General features: G+C 38.1%; 1 pseudogene across 1 annotated transcript in view; it reads left to right on the forward strand.

Moving 5' to 3' along the window:
• The first annotated feature begins 1,982 nt into the window (after positions 1 to 1,982).
• LOC112621581 overlaps positions 1,983 to 8,314 on the forward strand; it is a 29,142-nt pseudogene continuing 22,810 nt past the window's right edge. Inside the window, exon 1 of the transcript XR_003118750.1 lies at positions 1,983 to 2,929. The product of XR_003118750.1 is annotated as a eukaryotic initiation factor 4A-I-like (transcript). The remainder of the gene's footprint in view (positions 2,930 to 8,314) is intronic.

Here is an 8,314-nt window from a genome sequence, read left to right on the forward strand (position 1 = left end):
TCATTTATAGCTAAGTGTGAGAGTCATAAGGCATTTTAGCAGCACATAAAGAGATCCTCATTTCCTATAGCCATAAGGCAGAAATAGTTGAAGATAAAGCCCACAATTGCATTATAAGAATAGCAGAGCTAAAAGGAAGGTTGTATCCAGGTGCAGTGGTGTGTGCCTGTCGTTTCAGCTACTCAGAAGGCTGAGGCACAAGAATTGCTTGAACCTGGGAGGTGGAGGTTGAAGTGAACGGATAACATGCCATTGTACTCCAGCCTGGGTGATGCAGTGAGACTCTTTCTCAAATATAAAATAAAATACAAATAAAAGAAAGGTTGAATTCTCAAAATCAGCAAGTCTGTGAAGTCATGTCAGTGTCCTTATTCAAGAGGAGGAAGACTTTACAGGTTGATATGGGGATATAAGGGCCAATGCCTTGAAAATTGTGAGTCCCCAGATTTTTCCGAACACTCTGGGCCTGCAGAAAAGCTACACTCTTCCCACATGAAGGCCAGCTAATGCCCCTGCACTGGGAGCTCAGCCATATCCACTTGCTTACACATTATCTATGGTTGTTGTCACATAACAACCGTAGAGTTGAATACTTGAAATGCAAAAACTCTGTCTCTCAAATCCTAATATATTTGCTGTCTGGCCAATTTTAAGAAAAACTCTTTTAATCACTGATATAGAGGACTTTGACCTTGATTCTAGGGTCCTGAAATTTCATCACACTCTCCCATTCCAGGAGAAATGATAAAGTGCTGGCCCATTTGTGAGTCACAGTAAATTCATTGGGTAAATGGACACCCTTGAGGGCTATTTCTTTAGGTCCAAGCATGTTTAATTGAAATGATCATATTGGCCTTTGGCATGATCATCAATGTTACTTCTCCTGTAAGGTAAGACCTAGCACAGTGAGGACACTCAAGTGGAAGCCTTGAAACTGCCCAACTATTCCTGCCTCACCAAGAGAGTGAATAAAAAGCAGTATTACATCTTAAGGAGAGCAACATGTATTACTGTCAGTCTTAAAGAAAGACTCTTAAAGAACTTAAATGATGTAGGTATGTTTTTTCTCAATGCATCCATGTCACCAATTTGTCTTCTATAAAATCTAAAGGAATCCTGGAAAAATTCTTCTATGCAATCTCGAGGGATCCTGGAAAACATGAATAGACTATAATCTCAAGGTCATGAAGCATGGTGCATGCATTCTTTTGATTCCTGCGTGTGACTGGTAGGCCTCCCTCGTCTCTGGAGGCAACATATTCCACACTTAAGAAAATAATTCCAACCCATTTCCTGAGTAACATGCAAGTCTCCCAGCTTTAAATGGGGCCTGGAGAAGGAATGAATCCCTATCAGGTTCAGGTTACAATGAAAGCAGCCATGCCACCTGAGCCATAATACCTATAGAGTCATGCATTTGAGGTATCTTTAGTGGTGTGGGAGATCAGAATATGCTACTCCAGAATATGAAGGATTGTTGAGCTAAAGGCAATGAAGAAGTAGTTGCAGGAAAGATTTCTGCCCTTTTCTACATGCATAAAAGTAGGACATAGATTCATAAAGACAAAAGGTATAATGTCACTCTTCTACCAGGGAGAACAGAGGTAAAGTTCACTAAAGACAACTTTAGACCTTTATTGGCTTGTACATGGTACCAGAAGAATCTACACTAACATGGTTTACTAATTAGCCTTTTTTTTTTTTTTTGAGACAGAATCTCACTCTGTCACCTAGGCTGGAGTGTAGTGGCACGATCTCAGCTCATTGCTACCTCCACCTCCCAGGTTTAAATGTTCAAGTGATTCTCCTGCCTCAGCCTCCTGAGTAGCTGAGACTACAGGCATGTGTCACCAAGCTGAGCTAATTTTTGCATTTTTAGTAGAGACAGGTTTTCAGCATGTTGGCCAGGCTGGTCTTGAGCTCCTGACCTCAAGTGATCCACCTGCCTAGGCCTCTGAAAGTGCTGGGATTACAGGTGTGAGTCAGAATTCTCAATCCTGAGACAATGGTCCTGATGGAATGGAGCCCAAAGGCATCATTGAGAGTAACTGGAATGAGATTGTTGACAGCTTTGCTGACATGAACCTCTAGGAGTTTCTCCTCCATGGCATCTATGCCTATGGTTTTGAGAAGTCCTCTCCCATCCAGCAGCGAGCCATTCTACCTTGTGTCAAGGTTATGATGTGATCACTCAAGTCCAATCCGGGACTGGGGAAATGGCCACATCTGCCATATTGATTCTGCAGCAGATTGAATTAGATCTAACAGCCACCCAGGCCTTGGTCCTAGCACCCAGTAGAGAATTGGCTCAGCAGATACAGAAGGTAGTCATAACACCTGGAGACTACATGAGTACCTCCTGTCAAGACTGTATTGGGGGCACCAATGTGCGTACCGAGGTACTGAAATTGCAGATGGAAGCTCTCCATGTCATCGTGCATACCCCTGCACACATGTTTGATATGGTTAACCAGAGATACCTGTCTCCCAAATACATCAAAATGTTTGTACTAGACAAAGCTGTTGAAATGTTAAGCCATGGATTCAGGGACTAGATCTATTGACAAACTCCAAAAGTTTAACAGCAATACCCAGGTAGTCTTGCCATCAGCTACAGTGCCTTCTTATGTGTTGAGGTGACCAAGAAGTTCATGAGGGACCTCATTGGGATTCTTGTCAAGAAGGAAGAGTTGACCCAGGAGAGTATCCACCAATTCTACATCAACATGAAACGAGAGGAACGGAAGCTGGGCATACTATGTGACTTGTATGAAACCCAGACCATCACCCAGGCAGTCATCTTCATCAACACCCGAAGGGAGGTGGACTGACTCACTGAGAAGATGCATGCTTGCGATTTCACTGTCTCTGCTGTGCATGGAGATATGGACCAACAGGAACGACATATGATAATTAGCTTTTATCTGCTGTTTATTTGCCTTCCCACAAGTTGCTGCTTCTAGAATCTCAAAGTCCTTTTCCTTTGTCTTAGTACTTATCTAAAAATTTACTGTTTTATTTTTTAAGATGCTGGATATGCAAATAGAAATTCAAAGCCACCTTTTTGAAAACTACACATTCCCTGGTGTCTCACACATCTATATGAAACATACATGCTAATGAACTTCTGTTTGTTTTCCTTTTGTTAATCTGCTCTTTGTTACAGTGGTCCTTTTTAACTAAGAATTTATGAGGGTAGAAGAAAAATTATTTTTCTTCCCTTACATTTGTGACAAGCCTTAGTCTCAGAACAACAACAGAGAACCCTGGGATTCTGTATCTAAGTCATACTATCTGTATCTGCATTCAGAAAGCATCTCCCAGCCAGTTATACCACCACAAAGTTTACTAAATATTTGAGCCATCACACAGGATTCTGCTTACAGTCTCTTCAGATAAAGGGAATCATTTTACACAAATTAACATAAAACAAGGAGAATATAACCACAAAGTCTATTGGTCTTATCACATATTATATTCCACGACGTGCCAACAACTGTCGGCCGATGGAGCAAATAAATGGGCTTTTCTTTTCTTCAGCTGTATCAAGGTAGAATTGACAAATAAAAAATTGTATATATTTGGCCGGACGTGGTGGCTCACGCCTGTAATCCAAAAACTTTGAGAGGCAGAGGCGGGCAGGTCACGAGGTCAGGAGATTGAGACCATCCTGGCCAACATGGTGAAACCCATCTCTACCAAAAATACAAAAATTAGCTGGGCATGGTGGCACGCGCCTGTAATCCCAGCTACTTGGGAGGCTGAGGCAGGAGGATGGCTTGAACCCAGGAGGCGGAGGTTTCAGTGAGCTGAGATCTTGCCACTGCACTCCAGTCTGGGGACAGAGGGAGACACTGTGTCAAAAAAAAAAAAAAAAAAAAAATTGTATATATTCAAGGTGTACAATGAGTACTTCTGGGTTATTTAATTAATCTCGTATTTTAGGATTATAAAATCTAGAATTATGTAGATGAAATAATTCAACATGGTTTTTCACATGATGCGGCAAAAATTGTACATCTATATACAAAAATAAACGTGAATCCTACCTTGCACCACATGTAGAAATTGTAAAACATCTCCAAGGAAATGTCCAGAAAAAAAAACCCAGGAGACAACCTTGGGTTAAACTTAGACTCAACATCCAGCAACATGGATCATAAAAGGAAAATTAAATATATTGGCATCCAACAAAATTAATTAAAAAAGAAAAAAGAACAATTTGCTCTTTGAATGACACTGTTAAAAAATCAAAGAAAAAGTCACAGTCTTGGAGAAAATATTTCAAAACATATATATAATGAAAGTCTGTTATTAAAAATATATTTAAAAATTTCACAACTCAATAAAAAAATTAAAAATGGGCAAAATATAAAGCTTTATCCAAGGAAATATGTGGATGCACATTAACATATGAAATGATACCATACATCATTTTAATTTAGGGAATGCAAATTAAGACCACAATGAGGTAGCAAACATCTGTTAGAATGGCTTTAAAACAAAACTGGCAGTATCGAGTTGCGATGAGCATGCAGATCAATCGGAAATCTCACACAATGCTAGTGGTAATGCAAAATAACACAGCCAATTTTGAAAATGACGCAGCTACTTTTGAAAATATTTTGGTGCTTTCTCATAAAATTAAACGTCCATTCAGCATACAACACAGCAATCCCACTCCTAGGTAGATGTAAAAGAGAATTGAAAGCGTATGTTTGTATAAATATCTATATACCCATGCTTATACCAGTTTTGCTCCTAATTACCCAAATGAAAGCCAAATGTCCATCAATAAGGAAAAGATTTATACAAATTATGGTACATCTATACAATGGAATAAAAAGCAGCAATGCAACAACATTAATGATTCACAAATGTATTAGACTAACTGAAATAAACCAGAAGCAAATGGTAGTACATACAGTATGATTTCACTCATATGACATTTTGGAAAAGGCAAAACTATATGGACAGAAAATAGACCGTTGTTTGTTAAGGGCTGGATATGGGAGAAAGAATTGACCACAAACTTGCGTAAGGGAAATTTTTAGATGATGGAAATGTTCTATGTCTTAAATGTAATGACCATTTCTTGACTACATGCATTTATCACAATGCATAGAACTGTACAACCAAAAGGAATAAATTTGTCTATAAGTAAATTATATCCCAATACAAGTAATTTATTTAGTAGCACAAGAAGAACTTAGGACAATTTCTGGCACAAGTAAGTGTCCAAGAAACACTAGCTGCCATTGTTATCATCATCACCATTATTGAAATGAGAGAAACAGTTTTAATAAGTGAATAGTAAGTTACAATAATAATAAGTTACAGTTTTTATAATATAGGATGAGACAGTAATATAAATTTATTCAGTTTCTTAGTCAAATATTTAAATGGTCAAATGAATAAGACTATAAAAGCACAAATAATCGAAATCTCAAATCTGCATTTAGAAATAACAGTGAATATTATATAGTTTTTTTACAGTATTCTAACTAAATTTTCAAAACAGATTAAAAGTGTCTGTGCATGCATTTTATTCATGCAATGTTTATTGACCATTTATCATGTGTAAATCCTATGCTATGCCCTGAGACTATTAGTGCTATGACCCTGAACTGAACCTGTTAGTTTAAAAATTATCAGTAATAACTTTACTCTTACATAATCTAGTGTATTGTATAATCAAACATGTAAAAGCAGTTAAGTCAAAAATATTCAGAAAGAAAACCAGGGTCAAACTGAAGACTGAATGTATGTTTATAATTTTTATAGGATAATTTTTCTGTGCTATATAGTTGGTGGAAGTCAAGTCAACTGGAACAATTGAAGATAAAGTATGTATATAAATACTGTTCAAGTTAGGAAAAACACTAATGAAAAAGTTTAATGGAAAGTTGGGATCTAGTTATGTTTGAATAAAGAATGTTTCAGCTGCTATGGCTACATTACAAATTATCTCAAATCTAGTATTTCAAAAAAATACTATTTTACTAGTATTGGAGTCTAGTAAACGACTGTCATGGATTCTGAGGTTCAGCATGGCTTGCTTCTGCTCCATAATACCTAGGGTTATACTTGGAAAGGCTTGCTGGCTGGAGGCTGGAATCTTCAGAAGGCATCTTTGCTCACATGTGTGGTTGTTGACGCAGGTTTTTGGCTGAAACCTAAACCAAGGTGTGGATTAGAACTCCCAAAGTGGCCTCTTCTTGTCTAATTCATGTCTTAATAATAGTTGTAAACTCAGTAATAGCTTTTCTAAAACCCCAATTTAAAAATGGGCAAAGCGTGTTAGTTTATTTAGAAGTATTTTTACTTAGAAATTTATTTAGAGGGACCTGCACCCCTGGCTCATGATTGGGAAGAACACCTCTGAAGGCTGAATATCTGCATTGAACTTGATGGAGTAAGGATAAATTTTACTCTCCACTGACATCTAGAGGGAGTGTTTCTGGAGAGAAAGATTTGGACTTCTTTCTAGTGTGATGGTTGACAGCAAACATCCTCAGAGAACAAAGTGAATATGGCTAGCATTTTTTATAACCAGACCGTGGAAATGTCATGGCGTCATTTTAGCTTACTCTATTGGTTGAAGTAGTCACAAAAATCTACTCTGCTGTAACAGGTGGGGTTGAGGATGGCAGCACATCACTGTGGGCAATGGAAGGAGAATCAAGATCACATGAACAAGAGCATGAAGGACAGGCCATTTTGGAAGATGCCATCTTTCATAAAACCTGAGTATTTGTCATCGGATTATATGAATATTGATGTAATTAGCAATTGGTGAGTCCCCTTTTGGAAATATAGTAATTGACATCAGAGCTAAGTGAACATTACAAAAGTGGCCTTAAATATTTAGGTCCCCAGCTTAGTCAAGAGTCTCATTAATCATTTTCATTCTATAGGAAAGTTGGCCATTAATATTCAGGTCATATAAACAAAAGCAGATATTTATAGATAGCCAGAAACTCACTGTTTAGCAGACATGCATTCATAACACGATGTGCTAAGCACTAACTACACCTAGTAAAGACATCATGTTTTCCATATAAAACTACTATATTAAGTACTCTGCTAGCGTGAGTATTTTCTTTTACCACACAATGACCTGTATTTTACTTTTGGAGAAATTTTTTCTCAGCTTACAAAATGTTAGTTGGATATTTACCACTTTTATTACCTTCATGGAAGTCCAGTTCGACTAATACGCCTTTTGAAGAATGAGCTAAGATGAGGCATTTGATAAATTTCTTACAGCTATTGTTTCCCTTGACATTATTTTTATGGGATCGTATTAAACATCACAAAATATCAGTTTACAATGACTGGAAAATCCCATTCCCTTAATAGTGAAGAAGGGTAAAATCTTCCAAAGAGTATTACATATCTCCAAGCACAATATACCTTGATAGATATACAGCATGACTTTTTCTTAATATAGACAAAATTCAGCATATTGTGGCAATAAAATAGGAATGCCAAATGTCTCTTTTGCCAGTATCCTTTCTTGAGGTGGCTACAGTCCCATTCCCGTTTCCCTTTGAAAGAACTAAGTTCAACGTGCACCTAATAGAGTGGTGGTTACTCATTAAATCTGTTTTATATTCCAGAGTGTTGGAGGAGTGGGGAGAGAGTAGTTTGGGCTGATGGGATGTTGGTAGAAAAAATGTAAGTTATTTCATTAAAGATGCTTCTTCTCTTGTTCAATGTCCAAATGCAGAGGATTTGTAGAAGACTCCAGGACTCCAGATGACTCTGAAATACTTAGCGACAGTGGAAGATACTATCTAAGAGGAGCTTGGAGCTTTGGCTCACCACAGGGAAGAGCACCGCTGAAGGCTGACTACATCTGCACTGAACTTGATGGAGCAAGAATAAATTTTACTCTCCACTGACATCTAGGGGGTTGTAGTTTACAGCAGTTGCCACCATGATCAATATAGCTGGTTTTGTGAGACAGAAGGTAAAGTCTGAACAAGTTTATAGCCTCAGTGCAAGTGGCCAAAGAACAAAACCACTAACTCCCATGTGAAAAAGGATATCAAGGTTTTTTAAAAACAATAAAAAATGACAGTGTTGTAGACCTAGTTGTGCATCATATAAAATCCTCCCAGACCGACAGCTACACAACAACAACAAAAAAGCAGCAGAAAGCTCTGCAGACGCAAACGACTCTGTCTGACAGCTTTGAAGAGAGCAGTGGATCTCCCAACACGGAGGTTGAGATCTGAGAAGGGACAGACTGCCTGCTCAAGTGGGTCCCTGACCCCTGAGTAGCCTAACTGGGAGACATCCCCCACTA

Source organism: Theropithecus gelada, chromosome 3 (genome assembly GCF_003255815.1).
Source record: "Theropithecus gelada isolate Dixy chromosome 3, Tgel_1.0, whole genome shotgun sequence".
In the NCBI taxonomy this organism is placed as follows: domain Eukaryota; kingdom Metazoa; phylum Chordata; class Mammalia; order Primates; family Cercopithecidae; genus Theropithecus; species Theropithecus gelada.